Source organism: Phyllobates terribilis, unplaced genomic scaffold (assembly GCF_046119375.1).
Source record: "Phyllobates terribilis strain yellow unplaced genomic scaffold, ASM4611937v1 Scaffold_173__1_contigs__length_4020020, whole genome shotgun sequence".
Taxonomy (NCBI): domain Eukaryota; kingdom Metazoa; phylum Chordata; class Amphibia; order Anura; family Dendrobatidae; genus Phyllobates; species Phyllobates terribilis.
In genome coordinates this window covers 675,541-678,298 of record NW_027362933.1, presented here as the reverse complement: position 1 = coordinate 678,298, position 2,758 = coordinate 675,541, and the positions used below count along the sequence as shown (strand labels likewise).

General features: G+C 45.2%; 1 pseudogene; it reads right to left on the bottom strand.

Annotated features, from left to right (window-relative positions):
* Positions 1-2,142: 2,142 nt before the first annotated feature.
* Positions 2,143-2,260, bottom strand: LOC141212404 (U2 spliceosomal RNA; annotated as a pseudogene).
* Positions 2,261-2,758: the final 498 nt, after the last annotated feature.

The following is a 2,758-nucleotide window of genomic DNA, read 5'->3' as shown; positions in this document are numbered from 1 at the left end:
CTGCTCTACAACACCCCCGTACAGATCTTATACCATTTCAGCATGACAGGTTCCTTTAATCACCTGCAGATGACATAAGTAGCCATGTTCTGTGTGGCTTACGGAGGGGCTTGATTGCTTGTCAGCTTCAAACAGGTTTCATTTCTTCTGATTCGTTGTAGCCGAGTTCTAAACTGTATTAAGAAATTAATTTCTCTGTTTATTTCTATTAGATGTCGGGGAAGCTTGGAACAAATGTGGAAAGTGTTCTTCAAGAAGTTGTCAGGAGGCTTCCACCGAGAGTACGGACTAATGCGGCTCTATCCATCTTCTCTTTATTAAAGGGAACCTGTCACCTTGGAAAATGCTATGTACCTGCAGGTATAGGGTTAATCTGCAGATAAATATTGTTACAATGCTGCCCTGCCGCCTTATTGATAGTGTAGGTACCGGGAGAAAATTAACTTCTTTCCTCCCTGCAGCCGCCGGCCTTCACTCATCGTTGTGCACGGAGCGGCTACAGTCTTGGATCACAGCACCGCTCGCTATATCAGGGGCGACGGCTGTAAACCCGGCCCGGATTTTGATTGACAGCTTGCTCTGCACAGATGCGCTGCAGAACCACTTAGAATCTGAGTGAAGGAGTAGTATGTTCACAGATAGAGAATATGGCTCATCCACGTGCAGATCTGCTCCACGTCCGATTACATATTTGTGGGAGAAACCCTAGTGGCAGCCTCATATTTCTGACATGGATCCTCTAGCACTATTTGTGAAACTGCGGCTCCCAGCATAACTTGATGAGAGACCGTCAGTCTGCTGGGACCTGTAGTTTCACTACAGCAGGAGTGTCACAAGCTGCGGACCTCCGCTCACTCCAGCACTGGTCGGCATTTTCAGCACGTGAACGTCCGCTATGCTTTCCGGAGACACAAGGGTGTAGATAATTTTATCAAATCCTTGACTGTAAGTTTGCTGAACCCTAAGTGGATTATATTGTTCCCACAGTTTCAGTTTTGGACCATTTAAGGGGAATTTAAAGGGTTCTGGCCACTGATTTTCCTTAAAGGGGATCAGTATCCCTGTATGTCTTTGTATATACTTGATAAAGACCTATAACAGGTCGAAACGTTATGTGATGGCGGAATAAACTTTATCTTTTGGAATTCATCACCCCGGACTGAACGCTGTTTACTTACCTTTATCCCCTTTAACAGGATGTCTTATTCTTGTGTTTTAGTCCCAAGATTGAAAAGGGCAGCCCTCTTAAAGCCCTGCTGTTTGACTCCACGTTTGATCACTACAGAGGCGTCGTAGCAGCATCGCCCTGTGTGGAGGTGACGTGTGTAAAGGCAATAAAATCGTGTCTGCCCACTCTGGCAAGTGCTATGAAGTCAATGAGGTTGGCATACTGACCCCAGAGGAAGTGCCAGCCGAAAAACTAAGTTTTTTTTTAATAATTTTATTAGCCTTTCCCTCTGTCTTCACCAATCAGCCCTCTGTATTGATGATCAGATCAAAGATGTAGACAGGGATTGTCTCACGCTGCATCTCCTTCCTGATTGTATCACTGAGAAGACAGAAGCTGCCCCATCCCATTCTCCAAGAAATGCAGAACCCAATGCATCTGCTGTCCGTGATCCGCTTATTGTCAGAGGACATCATTAGGGACTGCATTTTCTCATTGCTTAAGAAATTGTTGGGGGATCCTGCTAATTGCTGAATAATAAAACTGCAGCACCGCTCCATTTAAAGCAGTGTTTCCCAAACTCCAGTCCTCATGGCCCCCAACAGGTCAGGTTTTCAGGATTTCCTCAGTATTACACATGTGATGAAAGTATCATCAAGGAATCAGGAATTCTCTCACCTGTGCAATACTATGGAAATCCTGAAGACATGACCTGTGGGGGGCCGTGAGGACTGAAGTTTGGGAAACACTGATTTTAAAGGGACTGTCAGCACAGAATGACTGTTGAAACCAAGTACAAGCGCTCCGTGGATCACGGCGTGGGCCAATCCTTTATATACACCTTCCCACCTGCTTGTTTTACCTCTGTCTCCTTCTTTCTCTGGTTCTATGAAGCCAGAGCTGTCAATCAAAGAAGAGGAGGGTGTGGATAGAGGGAAAACAAGCAGCCGGGAAGATAGATAGATAGATAGATAGATAGATAGATAGTTAGATAGATAACATTGCAATGCAATATATTGGTAAAAGCTAAGCACATATACTAAATGAGAACAGATACTACACTTGATGTTAGCCAAAAGGCCGAGAAGCGATAACCTGAATTCGTTTTGGCCTATGACTGCACCCTGGCTTCAAGAAGGCACCCATTGTAGGGATAGGGACAAAGACTCCCCTTAGGAGGACATGTTGTTCATCAATAGTCACCTTAAAACCCACAACTTTACTGCTTGTTGCAGCTGCAGCCCACACATGCATTTTTAATCTGCATGAGTCTGCCTATTTTCAAACATTCTCCCCTCCCCCCAATGTCCCATGCACCTGCAGACAAGGGGATGGGGAGAGGATAACTAATTAGTGAACAAACAAGCAGCGGTCCACCTTCTTCCTAGTCTGCAGGCTCCCTGCAGACTGTAGCTGACTGCAGCAGCACAGCCAGATAAAGGCCAGGAGCCCATTATGACACGTGCAATGATGTTCCATTCTTCCATTCTTGCATTATTCCATTGTTCCATTGTCCCATTCTCTTGCATTATTCCATTGTTCCATTCACTCATTACATCTATTGCAAGCAATCTATCTGCCTGGGTGAAA